The sequence below is a fragment of the Cryptomeria japonica genome, chromosome 5 (assembly GCF_030272615.1).
Source record: "Cryptomeria japonica chromosome 5, Sugi_1.0, whole genome shotgun sequence".
NCBI classification, from domain to species: Eukaryota; Viridiplantae; Streptophyta; class Pinopsida; order Cupressales; family Cupressaceae; genus Cryptomeria; species Cryptomeria japonica.
In genome coordinates, this window is record NC_081409.1 from 419864057 (window position 1) to 419881699 (window position 17643).

Genomic DNA, 17643 nt, shown 5'->3' on the forward strand with positions numbered 1-17643 from the left:
GTCTGTTTAGGATTTTTCTGAAATCTAGCCACTATACCAACTGCATGAGCAATGTTTGGTCTGCTATGAACAACATAGTATATTTTACCAATCATTGATCTATACTTAGTTTCATCCACTGGATCTGAATCATCTTCCATGGATAATCTGCAACCAGTAACCATAGGTGTTCCAACCGGTTTAGAGTCTTCCATTCCAAAGGTTTTCAATACCTCCTTCACATATTTGGACTGGGTGATAAAGATTCCTCCTTTCATTTGTTGGACTTGCAAACTAATGAAAAATTTAATTTCACCTATCAAAGACATTTAAAATTCCTTTTTTCATTTCTTCTGCAAAAGTTAAACTCATGTCATCATCTCCTTCAAATATGATATCATCTACAAACACTTCAACAATCAATAACTTGTCTCCTTCTATCTTCAAGTAAATGTTTCTATCCTCACTGGTTCTTTGAAATCCAATCTTTATTAGGTGTGAATGGAATCTCTCATATTATGCCCTTGGAGCTTGCTTTAATCCATATAAATCTTTATGAAGTTTACACACCATGTCCTTGTCTTCAGTCAATGCAAACCCTTCTGGTTGTTCAATGCAAACCTCTTCTTCTAGAATTCCATTAAAAAAGGCAGACTTAACATCCATTTGGTAAACCTTGAATCCTTTGAATGCTGCAATTGCAAGTAGCATTCTTATTCCTTCAAGTCTAGAAACTGGTGCAAAGGTTTCTCCATAATCCTCACCTTCTTCTTGTGCATATCCTTTGCAAACTAGTCTAGAGTTGTTCCTAATCACTTCACCATCTTCATTCAATTTGTTTCTAAACACCCTCTTAGTACCAATCACATTTTTATTAGTTGGTCTGGAGACAAGTGACCAAATGTTGTTCTTCTCTATTTGAACAAGCTATTCATTCATAGCCTTTATCCAATCATCATCCTTGAGAGCATTCCTCACTATCTTAGGTTCAATTGTGGAAATTAGACAAGCACTTTATCTGATCTTTCTTCTTGTTTGTACTCTAACATTAATGTCTCCAATTATCTGATCTGCAAAGTGATTCAACTTTACATATCTAGGTATAACCAGTTGCAATATAGAAGTATCTTCTTGTTCTTCTTCCTCATCTTCATCCGGTTGAGCAGTATCTTCCACACTATTCTTCTCAGCATCATTTTGAACTTTTGGTTCAATGATCACTATCTTTTGTTCATCTATTGCATCAAACTTGCTGGTATCATCAGATCTCTTTGCAACTAGGGCTTCTGGTCTAAATGCTCTTCCACAATCTTCACAATCTGCTATCAAGTTCGCTAAAGTAGCAATCCAAAGCTCTTCTATGTTTCTGTCGCTCTCCAGATGTGATCTAAAAAATGCTAAGTGAAACATGAGACTATCAAACACCTTTTTGTTTGCCTTTTGCTAAACCGGTTGAACATACCCTAATCACCGTTCAACCATAGAACTTGCTACTGGTTTGAAATGTAACCAGTTCAAAATCACTTCATAATATCATATTGCATCAAAATATGTAGATTTGACTTACCGCATACCATTTAGGGGGTTCAGAAATGGATCTGACAATATGCTCCCCCTAAGCTTCATACATAGCTTAGTTTTTTGGTGAGGGATTATCCACACCAGGTGAAGAATTGGAGTCCTCTGATGGTTTCTCCTCACTTTTCTTTCTCCATATCTTATTCATCCCACTTCTAGTTTCTTCCACATCTACCTTCTTCTTTCCTTTCCAGTCAACAGACTGATTAACTAGTTTGTTCATTCTATCTCTACAAAACCTTGCAATGTGTCCCAGTTTGTGACAGTGGAAACATGTCATTCTAGATGCTCTCTAGGGTCCAACATTTCCTCTATTAGTTCTTCCCCGGAAATTCATAGATACATGACCATAGTTGTGATAGATTGAACATGTCACATTCAATCTATTCTCCATTTCATATGGACTAGACCGGTTCACATAAGGTCTCTGCCAAGTAGGGTTACTCTGATCATTGTAAGATCTCTGCCAAGTAGGGTTCCTCTGGTCATTGTAAGATCTCTACCAAGTAGGGTTTCTCCAGTCATTGTAAGATCTCTGCCATTCACCATTAGACCTCTAATCCATACAATATCTCTGATTGTTCACTCTTGACGTGCACTCAACAACTCTGCCCATATTTGTTGCAATTGAAGAAATATCCATCAAAAGTACTAGGATTATAGTCTTCATATGCATTAGGTCTATATTCATCAAAAGTATTGGATCTACTTCTACAAACATTTGCAGTATGACCTACCTTATGACAGTTAAAACATACTGGTTTGTATGTTCTCTTATCGGTGTTATTCTTGGTCTTTGGTGCAGATTTGGATTCATGCATGGTGTCCTTGGTACCAGATGGATCTTGTTGTTCAAAGGTTGTGTATCCCAATCCATGTGTATCTCCATCTTGCCTTTGTGTCTGAATCTTCTCATCAAGCATAACAGTGCTCTTGTTGAATTTCTCTAGTAACTCATTTGCATCAACCAATTCCTTGGTAAGTTCCTTATTCTTCTTTGTGAGACTTTCTCTAAGAGACATAGCCATGTCTAGATCAGCTTGTATTTCCTCTTTTTCCTCTTTTTCCTCATGAATATGTGCATGCAAGGTACCAATCTCCTGGTTCAGCTTTAATATCTCACACTCCTTATCTCTTATTGTGTCTTCAGTTGTCCTTCTGGCTTCCAACTCTTGGCTCATCCTGATGGTAAGGGCTTCCAACTCTCTCCTTAGATTTGTCTTTTCATCATTCAGGTTTTCCATTTCATTAGATAAGGCATCAATGTTTACTTCCTCAAATGAACTATTTTCATTAATTTCCAGCAACTGCTCAGCTAGTTCTCTTCTCTTAGCCAATGAAGCTTTGTACTTGACCTTTAGCTCACCAAGGGCTTCTTCAAATTCTGCAAGCCTATGTGAAATCTCTCTATAACTCATTGAACCTTCCCCCATGTTATCCTTAGAGATCCTTCCCAAGTGGTTAATCCTTTAAGGGAATTAGGCTTTGATACCAATTGTTATTATCAGGATCCGATTACTACTGAGAGGGGGGGTGAATTAGTAGTTAAACAATTCTATAATACTTAAAAAAATTGTACCGGTAACTACTCAAACAATCTTCATAAGTAGATTTACCAAACCATTCACTCAAGTGTTCATCATTATGTAAACAATGTAAAGATATCAAATGCACAAATCAGCAATGCAACCACCATATGAACACACAATTTTTTCACATGGAAACCCAAATGGGAAAAACCACGGTGGGAATTAGCACCCACAAAATATTTGAACTCTTTTGAAATGCGCTTGGTTAAAGGCCTAGCCTGGTTAAGACCTTTACAATATGCTCGGTTAAGAGAAGACCCTGTTAGGAGTCACCCGATCAAGGGATTTTGCCTCAACCCTATTAGGAGTAACCTTGTTAAAGGAATTTAAACTCAAGTTAATGAGCCACCTGGTGAAGGGATTTCAAATTGCTGTAACTTTTAGGGAACAATAGGGAAAATGATCTGATCACAACACTTCCTTCCTTGCTAGTACATATCCTTTTTAGCACAACTCTGCTACACACATGTAGACACTTCAATTTGGTTTGGCAATACCTTCTCCTCAAACTACCGACACAAAATCTCTTCTCTAGCTAGCCCTAAATACACTTTTCAGTTAGGTCGGCTACATAATCCTAATTACATCAACAAGATACAATGAATTTACATTACAAATCATTACAACAAATTTCTAGACGATTTCCACCATTGAATGATTATTGCACATCACCACACATCAATTTGATAAGCAATCAAACCCTTGTCACATTCTACTAAGCACTTTGTTGTTTCCCAAGAAATCCAATCCTTGTACGCGCTCAAATACAATCTAATTATTACACATGAATTATGACACGTCATCACTAAGTTATGAACATGATAAGATCCACCGCCAAACCTTAAATCATAACCAGTTAAAGATCTGTTATAGGTATACATTCTTCTTCATAGAGTTCACAACAATCAATCATAACTATGAATACACCAGATCTGCTGATGCCGTTTGGAACATAGGTGCATGTTCCTATCTTCAACACTCATATAAAACCGCAACATCTAACTCTTCTCCCATTATCTGTACCAGTCTCTTTATCATCGCTTTGTTCCTATTTACCTTGCTATCAACCATTTCCACAACCAGTTAGGCTATACCGGTAGGTATAGATGATTTAGATGACTAAGAAAATATGGTTTCCTTCAACGACAACACAAATAAAGTCATCAAACAACTTACAACTATATCATCATCATCTAGCCAACAATCTACATCAACTTTACCAGTCATCTTCATCTCATCAATATCTCCATATGCCAACAATCTCCCCATCATTATCTTTAACTGTCAAAGTAGAGCTTCCAGGGGGGATGTGCTATGATAGTTTGTACATATTCATTTGGGAACTTAGTGACCAATGGATAAGCATCAACTAAGGGGGTTTCAACCAACTAGTCAGCAATAACCCATGCTTTGATGGCCTTTTTGTCGACATATTGAATGTCAAATTTGTTGAGCAACATAACCCATTTGCCCACATGACCAATGAGGGTTGTCTTGGATATTAAGTACTTCAAAGGGTTAATTTTGCAGATGATCTTGATTGTGTGACTCAACATGTAATGTCAAAGCTTTTGTGAGAAAAAGATAACTGCTAAACATGATTTTTCTATGGGAGAATAATAGAGCTCATACCCGACTAAGGTTCGACTGATGTTGTAGATTTCTCTTTCTTTTCCCTGATCATCATGTTAGGAAAGAAGTGCCCCCATAGTTATTGGAGTAATAGAGATGTATAAGAGTAAGGGACGACTTGCAATGGGTGGCATCAAAACTAGAGGGTGAGATAGATATTCCTTTATCTTATTGAATGCTTTCTAGCATTGGGAATCCCACATTAATTCTACACCCTTTCTGAGAAGGTGAGTAAAAGGTTGACACTTATCTACAAGTTGGGAAATGAAGAGGTGGGCAGATTGTAACTTTCCTTGCAAGTTACGTGATAGTCCTTAAAATCACTATGCAAATATCTTCATGCCTTAATTAAAATTTTGGTCATTTTGAATTAGTCTTGCTCTCTGTCACAAGGTTCAGGGTTCAAGGTTTAGGGTTTATGCATTTTTTTTAAGTCTTTTATTTAAACCCTAAGACTGTTCTATTTCCGCATTACCTTTTTTCATTAAAGCTGAGGGTCTAAGTTCATTGGCAGGGCCTTGTGTTCTCTAGATTTAAAGTTATTAAATATCGACCCCTTATATTTTCCCATGTCCTCGCTTTAATATTTTCTTATCATCTAGTGGGCTGCCTTTAATATTTATTCCAGTGCCTTATATTTTCCTAAGTCTAATGTTTAAATATTTCGGCCGACAGTTAACGAGCGAGCAAATTCTATAGTCCGCACTTCCCCACGGTCAAAGCTGCAAGGGATATAAGGACCATGACATCACGAGATGATGCCACGTGACCTCGATGGTGATGTTAAGCCAGTGGTTTGACCTTTCAAACCTTTGATGTTATTGTTCCTTGTAGATAAGGTCTGAGTTACTAATGGTTCATCAATCTAAATGTGCTTATAATGGATGAAGATGTTTTAATCTAGGCGAAAAGGTGCTCAATGTTTAATTTACAAATGTTGGCAGGCACTGTGGCCACAAGGTAAAGAGCGAATAGATCCAATGGTCCTCGCAGCCCCGTGAAGGAAGATGCAAGAAGGTTATGGACTGCGGAATCACAAGATGATGCCACATGTCCCGGGCTGACCGAGAAGATCGACGGTGGGGCTGCCGACAACATTAGGCTAGAAGATGAGTTGGCATTGCTACGCCACATATTTTGATAGGTCCACATGCCACGATGGAATGTCAATGTTAGATTGACCATTGGTGATCATATGATTTGCCAGGTTAAGAAAGATCTAAGATGGAGTTTCAAACCAAATTTTTAAAAGGGTAATTGAAGGTATTGTTTGTCACCCGCACGAGAAAATTAGAATAGACAAAGTGTAGTCTTATCGACATGGAATAGATAGCGACAAGTTGAGACACTTGGATGCCAACTCATTCCTGAGGGACCTTTTTTGAAGGTTTCTACTAAGTTGAGATTGATTAGATAAGCAAGGAAGATAGTTCCAAAGGCATTTTGAGAATTAGCAGAGAAATTTTAAGAACCAATGGAGATTGTTTGAGCTCTCACAACAGAGTTAGGGTTTTCTGGTGCGTTTAAATCATTTTGGCATCTTGCAATGGTTATTTCTTTGGGAAATGAACCCAGTATGTTGTGAGCCCATATCCAATTTTCATCGACACAACAATAAGGATGGTAAAGAGCATACAGAATATCTTAAGAGACAGTTAGAATATTTGAGAAACAGAGGAATATTTTGTAACAAAATCAAGTGATGGCTGGTCATTTTTGAATGATATGTGTCTCCTTTGGTCCATAGCTTGTTTTCTCCCTTGTTTTTATAAAAGGGATTTCAAGGCCATGGGACAGGGTTCCTTTTTGGTCCCTTTAGGGTTCTGAATTTTGGTTCCTTTAGGGTTCCTCTTCTGGTTCTAGTAGCACGTTTTAGGTGGAATGAGAAAAGTGTAGAGTCTTTTGCAGAGCAAAATAGAATGCATCTTGTGTCACATCTTATGGAGCTTTTGAAGGACTGAATTGTATATTGTTTTATGATAGATATAGAATTTGAATAAATGAAATAGAATTCAAGCTTATTTCTCTCCAGTGTATGATTCTACTATCTTTTGAATGAAGTTAATCAAGGGTTTATTTCATCCAGTGTATTGTTGTGATGCATGTGATTTGTGTTTATGCTTTGATCTAAGGGATCAATTAAATGCTTGAGCAAAATTACAGAGTGGTAGGGCTTGTGCAGGGATTTTGATAAGTAGTTTGGGCTTGGGTTATAGTTAAGGTGTATTGTAAGGCAATACATTCTTAGATGAGTATGAAATTACATTATTTTTGTTGTAATTTTCCTTACATTTCATGAACTTGACTCCCCAATATAATAGGGCACTGGTCACAACTTGTCTTAGTCTTTACAAGCAGTTTTATGCTCCATTCATCTATATTTGTTACAAATTATTGATTATCAGAATAACTTTCGATTCATGTTTGTTATTGTGTGTTGTACTCATCTCATGCTCCAATTAGGTTGAGGATCACTGAACTATTTTCCATTCTTGAGCATTCCCCTTGATGTTGAGCCTGCATATGAGATCATCTGCTTTGTTTTAGTGAATCTTTGAGTATGGTGTAGAGATCATAAAATTCACTAAGAGATCACCCTCCCAGGTTTTGCAGAGCCCAAAGTGTAGAAGGATTTGCAGAATCCTTATCAGTTGGTCCAAGTTCTTAAGGATTTTAATAGTTGGAGTTGGCTTCTCCATGAGTATTTCAAGAATCAACTTGGTTTCTGCCTCTCATAGTGTAAACCCATTTGGGAACCAGTACTACGCAAGTTATTCAATGTTTTGGGAGGAGGCATCTCTAATATTGCCTTGACTTTTTTAGGATCAACTTCGATGCCACGCTTGGAAACTATAAATCCTAGGAGCTTACCTGATGTAACTTCAAAAACACACTTTTTTAGGATTGAGGTGCAACTTATATTTAGCCAGGTGCTCAAATATATGTTCTAGGATAGCTGGATGTTTTACTCTTATCTTTGACTTGCTGAGTATGTTATCCACATCGTCTTCTAATATCTTGTGCATGAGATCATGAAAAATCACTTTCATGGCGTGTTGGTATGTGGTGTCTACAATCTTGAGACCAAAAGGCATAACCTGGTAGTAGAAGGTTCCCCATGGGGTAGCGAATGTTGTCTTATGTTGATTTGCTTCTACTATTTATATTTGGTTATATCCCGAGAATCCATCCATGAGGGAAAGAATTTCATGTCTTGTTGTCAAATCGACAAGGATGTTGATGTTTGAAAAAGGAAAATCATCTTTAGTATGTGCTTTATTTAGATCTCGGAAATCTGTACATACTCTGATAGCACCACAAGGTTTTGAAATAGGTACCATATTAGAGATCCATTCTGAATAATCAATTGGTCAGATAAGTTTGACCTCTAGGAGCTTTTGTAACTTTGCCTTGACCAACAATACAATTCTAGGATGCATCTTGCACAATTTCTATTTGATCAGTTTAGCGTTCAGATCAATCGCCAAGTGGTGAACTACTAATTCTAGATTAAGACCAAGCATGTCCGCATAGTACCATGCAAAGTTATAGGGCCACTTAGGAAGGATCTCGAAGAACACTTGAAATTCATTGTTAGATAAAGAGGCAGTGACATGAGTGATGCGTGGATTTTCTATTGTGGCCAAATTTATCTCTTTGGTATGATCTATGAGGAGTGGTGATCTCTCAGGAACGTCATGATCACCAATGAGGGAAGAAGAGAATCCTCATCTTCTAGCACTTTAGAGAGGTTTTCACTAGAAGATACACCCTTTATTTTTACAATTTTATGGTCTATAGGTGCCTTAGAAAGGTTTTTACCACAAGACTCTTGATCTCTTGATTCTTTTTCACTTTTGCAGTTAAGGATTCCCTCTTCCCCAAAATATTCTTGAGGGTCTAGCTTGTAGACCGTGTTCTACTCAACATGATAGTATGGTGCACATTTAGTTGCCCCCCAAAACTGTAGGAGTGCTATATCATTTTGGAAGGTGTTTAGGTGTGCAACAGTTTGGCCCTAATCAATGTGTTCAGGCTGGTGAAGGGGAAGGTCAATTAGGAGGACATATTAATCAAATAGGTAGGATATGCTAAAGGTTGAGGAGCTATCTATATCATTGTACACATGTTTGACAACCTCCTTAGGCATGTTTTCGATATCAACCAAAATGTTTTCATTATTTGCGTAAGTGCTAGCGGAACTTGAGGTTTCATGGGAACAATGCCCAATATTAATCCCTTGATGGTTTAGACTAGAGGTTGGATCAATAGGTCTTTTTATTCCTTGTTCCTCTTGGCCCAGTCCACCACCTTGGTAATTCCATTTTTGAGTGGCTCATTTGTGGGCAGCTAGGTATTTTTCCTTGAACTAATTAAGGAGAGCATCATTATCTAGGGAGACATCTTTGAAGAGGCATTGGTTAATATCTCCTTCTATGACCTCATGATTAAGTTCAACTTGAGAATGAAATGTGGTGGAGATAAACTATCAGACTACTTGTTCCTTCTTCTTCTGCTCCTCGGTAGGTTTTCCGTGAAAATTTGGATCTAAAGGTAGGGCACCTATTGTGAAAGTTCTTGTAGGGTGTACTCACCACAGCTAGCATTATTGATCTTGAGTTGGGAGAAGGATGATGAGATGGAAGTATTTTCTTTTGTGATAGCTAGTATGTCATCCAGGTCAACATATGAGGAAGATGATGGAGTTTTGGAAGCTTTGATATTGATGCCATGACAATGATGGGAATATAGTGAGGAAGCATCAAGAGAACGACAATACTCAAATAGTTGAGCATCACCACAAATTTTGATTTTGCATCCTTGGTATGGGAATTTGAGGCATTGATGGTAAGTGGAAAGGACAATCTACATGTCATGGATCCATGGGAGACTGAGGAGGATGTTGAATGGCAAGTAAAGATCAACGACGTGGGACAATATGATCTGTGTTATCGGGCCTACCTAAATTGGGAGGTTTGTCATCCTCACTGAGATTCTCTCAGCATTATCATAAGCCTTGATAGTGATAAATTGATTGTGCATATCTGCGATAGTGTACCCCACTTGAGTAACAAAATTTAAAGTACATAGGTTCAGGGTAGAACCATTATCAATCAACACCCATTTGACTTTATAACATTTGAGGATGGATTTGATATTTAACAGATATGAACGGGATTGAGAACCATAGCATCATATTGTATGAAACTAAGATGTTACGTGGAAGACAGATGTGTGACCATAGCTTGGAATTATGTAGGATCAATATTTCTAGGTAAAAGAGCCTCTTACAACGTTTGGGTAAGAATATCTTGATGAGTAGGTGAGGCCTTTAGCAAATCCATGATGGAGATTTGTGCAGGGGTTTTCCCTAGGTGTTCAAGGATATTGTACTGCATAGACACAAGGATGGTTGGGGCAGTGTTTGATGTGAGACCCCAAAGAACTGACATACGAGCCCTCCTAGTGATTACCGCACATTGGGTATTATCCCCTTTGATGCAAATAATGTTAACATGATCATTTGCCTAAGAAATGTAACCTATTGTGGGCCAATAATTGAAGGGCATGCTATTATAGTTGATGTTGTTGGTCGTATGACTTTGACCAACATTGGATGTACTTGCTTCTCCTTGGTACTTAGGAAGAGCATTCTTATACATGCCCAGATTGGTGTTTGGGGATTTTCACATAATAGAGTCAACATCAATTTTACCTTGGTCAATGAGGTCCTAAACTAGGTGTTTAAGCTTCATGCACTTGTTTGTATCATGACCCTTAATGTGATGATAGACACAATATTCATTATCCTTATACCAATTTGGTTTGGGTTCAGACTCATCAAATGGTTACGTTTGAGGATATACAACCATGTTCTGCTACTCCATACATTTTAAAATGACATCTAAAGGTTCAACCATTGGCATAAATTGATGTCTTGGACCGTTTTGACCTATTTGACGAGGCAAAGCTTGAGATAGAGTGATTGCATTTGTCCGATTAGCTTGTGCATTTTGTATTTGCACTTGCAGTTGTTGATGAGATGTAAGTGGTGGGTTGACATGCATAATTGGAGATACATTGGTATACGATTGCTATGTAGGACTATAATATGTTTGTGGGGGTGGTGGCTTTGACACCATAATCATCTTCACTATCTTGGAATCAGTGACCCAATCTCCCAAAACGTTCTTATTCTTGTTCCAATACCATTTCTTGTCATGACAAGGCTTGTCAGAATACTCTTTATAGAGTTTGATGATTTCTTCATCGATCAAAGCCTTTTCTATTGATGGCCCTTTAGACATGATGTACTTGAAGGTGCTAGCACAATTCAGTTGTATGTGATATGCCATCTTGGGATGAAGATTGCTAATGAATATGGGAACCGATTGAGTGCTGGGTATGGTACATGGGAGATAACCAGTGAGGGCCCTCCACCTTTGGATATATACTTGTAGAAATATGGCAAATAAATGACCAAGTGACTAAAAGTTTTCATCAGGACAAGTAAAAATGATCAAATTATAGTCATTTTTTGGAACATGACTATAAATGACTAATTTGGTCATCGGGTAAGAAATACAACTAAATAATTAGTCACAAATAAAAATGACTAAATAAATGACTATTACTCCTCTATTACAACTAAACATCAGGTTTATGCTTGGACAACAATTATATATATATATATATATATATATATATATATATATATATATTGTTGTTATATGGAGCCTAATCAGACTCAGAGGTTAATTTTTTCCCTTTTATCACCACAATTTTCCCCCAAATTATTCAACAAGGGTTTGGGGGCAGTGCCCCCAAGATGAGGTTATATCAAATTATGGGTTATATTTAAATGCAATTTATAGTTTTTTAAAACTATTATATATAACACAAATAATAAGGTTATATTTTATTTCTCGTAACTCTTGTTTTTAAAAAAATTACATTTTCAATTGTCTTGAATAAATGAAACTTAAATAATTTCTCCCTATTAAAAAAAACTTCCAGCAATGAATCTCATCCATTAGATTATTTTAATCTCTACCGTTGGATCTTAGGGATCAATGGAAAACCCTAACTTCTATTATGATGGAAAGAAAAGAATTTCTAACCCTATTCTCCCATTTCCACATTTGCTCAAGCTCTCTAACCCTAGCCTCCTCCATGGAAGCCATTGTTGCTGGTTGATTTTATTTTCTTTTCCTCTTGTTTTCGTAGTGATAACCCTTGATCTAATGCATCTTTTCCTTGATTTTTTTGCTAGGCATGGATTGGAAAAGAGTGGAGGCCATGAAAATTAAACCCTAGCCTCCTCCATGGAAGCCATTGTTGCAGGTTGATTTTCTTTTCTTTCCCTTTTGTTTTTGTAGAGATAACCCTTGATCTAATGCATCTTTTCTTTGTTTTTTTTGCAGATATCTCTGGTGTGGGCTGGAAAAGAGTGGCGGTCATGAAAATTTAATAGGGTTTTGTTTCCTTTCAATGTGTAGGGTTTATATGTTTTTTTTTTAATTTTTATTTTTTATAGAGAGGGGTTTGAAATTTCCCCCTTTTTGGCCATGCCATGAGGACCTACGACCCCATGGAGGTCACAACCCCCACTCAGTTCAGAAAAGAAGTATATGTGGAGTTGGCTTGGCTATTCATGCATTGAATCAAATGAGATTCTATTATTGGCACTTTGATGTTGTTTTGATGGCTCAGAGCCAATTGGTGGTTTTTTAAGATCAGCCCACTTCCAAGATTTTCTACTATGATTCAGTCTTCTTTTGATAGAAATTTCTAATAAAAAAGGTGCAAAGAATCGATCATTGCTTCAAATAATCATTGGTTGTGATTTCATTACGAGGCTTCCCATTTTATTGGTAGTGTTCAGGAAAAAACTTGTGGTCCATCATATTTTCTGGCTCATGTTTATACGCTGTACATTCAATACTTGGCGATCTACTTTATTGCAAAGTTTAGAAACTGCATTTTTATTAGTTTGTGGCAGCATTTTTTCTTTTGAGCAAATCACTGTGATTTTCTCTGCATCGATCATTAGTGGGGATTTGTATCGATTTCCCATTATTGTCATAAGACACTATTCCCGTGATGCTCTGGTGGAGATTGATGATGTATGGTGCATGAGATTTCTTAGGAGTTGTCATTGGTGGCAACTCAACATATTGATCTTATCAGGTATGGTTTTTTGGATATCCGGATGTCCTGAGGATGTTTTGAGTAAGTTCTTGTATAAGTCTGTTGGTGATATTCTATGTACAACATTGGTAAGAATTTCTAATTTTTGATGATGCATTTTTGGTTCCAATAATTTGAGTTAAGTTGATTGAGTATGGGAAGAATATTATCATGCAATGCAATCCTTCTATGTTGTCTCTTAAGCATGATAGAAGGTCTGGTACCTGATAGAGTAGTAAAACAAAGATATCTTCATTATTGATTGTGTAACGCATGGACTAGATTCTTTGAGGTGATCCCAGTGGTTTCTTTCAAGTTCGAGGTAATTGGACTGACTAATGGAAAGTGTGTACTCATATTTTTTGGATCCAGAACATGGTTTTATAAAGATTTGAGCCGACTTCCAGCTACATGTTTCATATTCTGATATTTTGGGAAGCCGACTTGTGGGAGATCATTTTTGTTAGTACACATATATAAGATCAACTTGGTTAATGCATTTATGTGGGGATGTGATGTTTGAGATTATTTTGGGAGAGATTGAGTGCAGTTTCATGTGCACACATTGAGTTTTGTTGATCTAGTAATCAATAGTAGGGCAAAACAGAGCAGTTTATTAGACCAACAACAACAGATCACTTTGTGCCTAACCGGAAATATCATTCGGCACAGTTAGATTCTTTTCTTCAGTTCATTACTCATTGTAATCATTTTGTATTACCCTATAAGGAAGTGTGGCTTCGTATGGGTTGTAGCCCTCTTGTAATTGAGCAGTGAGCTCTAGGCAGTGTGACTGAATGCATGTACATTCCCCTCATGTAATATTGTTTTACTATTGGCCATAGTATAATAATATTTTGGGTTTAAATCCCACCTTGGTTTTTCCCTTTCTAGGTTTCCACATAAAAATTATGGTCTTGTGGTTATATGCATATTTGCTTTGTGTTTCTTCATTTCAGTTTCTTACTTGTGCATCCGATGGTTAAAGAATCAGATTAACAAATTTACAAATACAGAAACACTGATTCACCCCCCTCTCAGTGTTCATTGATTCCAAAAATTGGTATCAGATCCTTTTTCCTCAGAATAATCCTAACAAATTGAGGAAGATCTAGAAGATTGAATCAATGGACTCTAGTTTGCAGAGACAACTTAGTGTGGCACTTGAGGATCTTGATGTAGCAATGAAGGAAAAGAGTAGTCTGAAAATAAATCTGAATGCACCTGAAGACTTCATTGAAACCCTAAAAGATCAATTAAATACCTCTTGGGTAAAGAGAAAAGAGCTTATGGACAAGCTATAGGAGAAAGAAGAGAAAAGAATTGAAAATCAAGATAAGATCGATGAATGTAAGAAGTTGGCTAAGGAGAATGTACTTTTTAAGAATGAGATGCAATATATTGTGATGAAGCTGATTAAGGATATTAAAGACCGAAAGAAGAATAAATAAAGCCCGACTCAATCCTTGAAGGACATATCTGATGAGTGTTGTAGACTGAAATATGATAATGATCATCTGAAACTTGAATTGGTGCAAACAAAGAATGAAGGATAAGAACCTGAAAGACAGATCATAATTATGAGAGACGAGTTGACTACTGCTAATGAGTACAAAGAGAAGTTCAAAGATAGTTTATCCTAGTTGGACGAGATACTAGATAGTCAGATACATGGAAAAGACATGCGAGGACTTGGATTTGAGAAAGGAGAATCCTCCGGTTCTGGTCAAAGCAATCATCGATAGGAACAAGAAACATCTGATAAGACAACCTAATGCTTATAAATTCAATGGTAGATGTTTTAGTTGCATTCAGTCATATGGCAAATCAATTCAGAAGTAGGATGACCATTGAAATGATGAATAATATGAACAATCTTCCTACCCTTATTGGTCAATGTTTCAAATTTAGCAACTTTGGTCATAAGTCAAATATGTGCAGAATGATGATCAATTTCCAGAATAAGAGATGTTTTTTATGTGGTATGTTTGGACATATATCTAAACAATGTAGGATGAGACCAAATCAAATTAATTTCAGGCCTATGCAGAGGAATGTTGTCTATGATGCATGCAACAAACATGGACATATTGCAAGACATTGCAGAAGAAATAATGCACTAGTGAATAAGAACAAATCAAATGGGAAAGTCAAATAAAAGTTGCATGAAATCAGAGATCAGCATAAGAAAATGTGGGTAAAGAAAGAGTATCAAAATGTGCAGAATGGCTCCACACCTAAATCCGGTGATGGAACCTCATCCGAAAACTAGGGCTTTTTGCCCTTAGGGGGAATTTTTTTATAGGAGTTGAGAAATACAACCCCACAGTAGCTTGAAGATCTTTTGCAAGCCGAATAACCTGTTACAAGGAGAAGCAATGAAGCAAACTCTGAAGAACAAGAAAAACATAGGAAAAAATATTCTCCAAATAAGAGAGCTCCAATTCACCAGAAAAATGTATTGTGAAAAGATAATACAATGAAAAGAAAAAGTAACCTCTAATAGGTCAAGAAACCCTAAAAAGGGAAAACCCTAGGCTTGCACATAATAATTAATTAAAATAATTAATTATATGCACCTAATGTTAGCTTAAGTGTAAAAAGATAATTGGAAACTTAAAGAATTAAACAAATAATGTTTAATTAATAAAGTAAAGACCCAGTTACTCTAACACCCCCCCTTAAGCTAGACTTAGGGAGAAGCTAAAACCTAGAACAACTACTAAAAGCATGAAAGATGGGTCCCGGCAACAAGGCCTGATCAGGTACCCAAATACAATGAAATCTCTATGAAACGGAGACAAAGGAGAAAACCCAGTGGGAAAAAACTCCTCTCCAAAAAAAGATAAAAGAACATGCTGAAAGAAGAAGAAGGAAGGAAGGCCTCATAAAGACCCCCCAAGGACAACTTCCTTCACCCCAAGCATAGAGCGCAACTGAAGATAGTGCGGAGATGCAAAAGGTTTTGTGAAGATGTTTGCAACCTGCTCAGAAGTGGGAATGTACTCCAGAATGAGAACATCATCCTGAATCAACTGACAGATGAAATGCACGTGAAGCTCAATGTGCTTCATCCGCTGATGCTCTACTGGGTTGCGGGAAATATGAATGGCACTCTGATTTTCACACCAAAGAATAGTGGGACTATCAAGAGGAAAACCAAACTTAGTCATCAATTGTCGAAGCCATAAGATCTCCTGACTAGCGAGCACAGCAGAGCGGTACTTAGCCTTTGTAGATGATAATGCATGAGCAGTCTGCTTCTTGCAAGACCATGTGATAGGACCAGAGCCAAGACAAAAAACAAAGCCGGAAGTAGACTTCTGATTAGTGACATCACCAACCCAATCTGAGTCAGTGTAGCCAACAATGTGAGGTTCCCCTGATGTATAATAAATGCCATGAGAACTAGTGCCCTGAATGTACCTCAAAATACATTTGGCAGCTTGCCAATGACTCTCATGAGGATCATGGAAGAATCAAGAGACAAGACCAACCGCAAAGGAAATATCAGGATGGGTGTGAGTCAGGTACAACAAACTGCCAACCAACTGCCTGTAAAGTGTAGAATCGATTGAAGGAGTGGGACAAGCTGTGGTCAAAACAAACCCTGACTGAAATGGTGTGGGAGCAGGCTTGCAATCAAGCATGTCGAAGCACTGAAGCATGTCAAGAGCATACTTCTGCTGGTAGAGAGAGATCCCATCAGAAGACTGAATCACCTGAAGACCAAGGAAATAGTGCAACAGACCAAGATCTGTCATCTCAAATTGATCCATCAAGGCACACTGAATATGCTGAATCATAGAGGATGAGCTACCCGTGATGAGAAGATCATCAACATATAGCACAAGAATCAAAATGTCACCCTCAAGAAGCTGAATGTAGACAGTGTGATCAGAATGACTGCGGGAGAACCCAATGGAGAGCAAGAAAGAGTCCATCTTCTCATACCAAGCCCGAGGGGCTTGTTTGAGACCATACAATGAACGCTGAAGTCTGCAAACCAAAGAACTATCCTGCACAAATCCCTGAGGTTGTTCCATGTAGATTTCCTCCTGTAGATCCCCATGCAAGAAGGCACTCTTCACATCCATCTGAAAAATAGGCCAACGCCGAGAAGCTGCAAGAGAGAGTACAAAGCGAATGGAATTCATCTTGGCAACAGGGGCAAATGTCTTGAAGTAATCAATACCCTCAACCTATGAAAAACCCTTCGCAACAAGATGTACTTTGTACTTATCAATGGAACCATCAACAACATATTTAGTGCGATACAACCAGCAACACCTAACCATATTTCTGCCCTTAGGAAGAGGACAAAGATTCCATGTATGATTCCTCATCAAAGAAGAATACTCCTCCTCCATAGCACAATCCCACTTAGGGTGACCTGTTGCCTCTGAAAACTTCTGAGGATCATCTGAAATAGCATGACGCAAAAGACTAGAACCCACTGTATGAGAATGAGTGCGATGAGTATGTGAAGGATCACTAGCCAGAGGACCTGCCACTACAACAATAAGGCGAGCCCACTTGGGCATCTGAGGTGGAGTAGGTGGAGGTGGGGATGGTGGGGGTGGGGATGGTGGATCATCAGCACCATCATCAGAATCATCCTCAAAAAGATCCTGAAGTGGTGCAGTGGTCAGAGTAGGCAGAGGAGTAGACACTG